The sequence below is a fragment of the Phalaenopsis equestris genome, unplaced genomic scaffold (genome assembly GCF_001263595.1).
Source record: "Phalaenopsis equestris unplaced genomic scaffold, ASM126359v1 Scaffold186919, whole genome shotgun sequence".
Classification (NCBI taxonomy): domain Eukaryota; kingdom Viridiplantae; phylum Streptophyta; class Magnoliopsida; order Asparagales; family Orchidaceae; genus Phalaenopsis; species Phalaenopsis equestris.
Window position 1 is genome coordinate 1 of NW_018206868.1, and position 690 is coordinate 690.

Below are 690 nucleotides of genomic sequence, written 5' to 3' on the forward strand. Positions count from 1 at the left end.
ACCAAAATCTGTCATCCTACGGAGTTTGATTTCTATCTCTGTAGTCATGCTGGGATCCAGGTAGGTTGGCGTCATTTTGCTTCATCTATAGCAATATGTAAAAAAAGTTGTAAAATTGCTGTGGGAAATATTATGAAGTTTTTTTAAAGCTATTATGGATGTTATAAACCACATTATTTCAAAAATTCATGCATCAACTTTTTTATAATTTGTCTCTTTTTGAGCATGTACAATACCCCTGATCATACATGTATGTGCTAGGGAACTACTAGATCGGCTCATTACCATGTCATAGATGAAAACAATTTCACAGCAGATGAAATGCAAACTTTGACAATCTCTACTACATGTAAGCCTACTCCCAATACACACTTCTTTACATTTGAATCACAACCTGTGTGATACCTCACTTGTTTGATCCAACTTCCAGATATGCTCGATGCACTCGATCAGTATCCATCGTGTTGTTCATCAACCTCTTATATACTCACAAAAATTTCATACCAATTCGTTGACATTTTTGATCCTGATAAAATATGTCCAGTGCCACCCGCATCCTATGCTCATCTTGCTGTATTTCGAGCACGGTTTTATATGAAACCTGCATTCTCTGATAAGCACACAACACGTAACATAAGAATGCGGAATGGTTCTGCTGTGAAACCTCTGCCAGCATTGAAAGAGAAGGTG

The 690-nt window shown here is 37.1% G+C and overlaps 1 long non-coding RNA gene across 1 annotated transcript; it reads left to right on the plus strand.

Annotated features, from left to right (window-relative positions):
* On the plus strand, positions 1-672 carry LOC110034420. The gene is made up of 3 exons (XR_002295054.1): positions 1-60; positions 262-349; positions 431-672. It is a non-coding gene; the product is annotated as an uncharacterized LOC110034420 (long non-coding RNA).
* Positions 673-690: the final 18 nt, after the last annotated feature.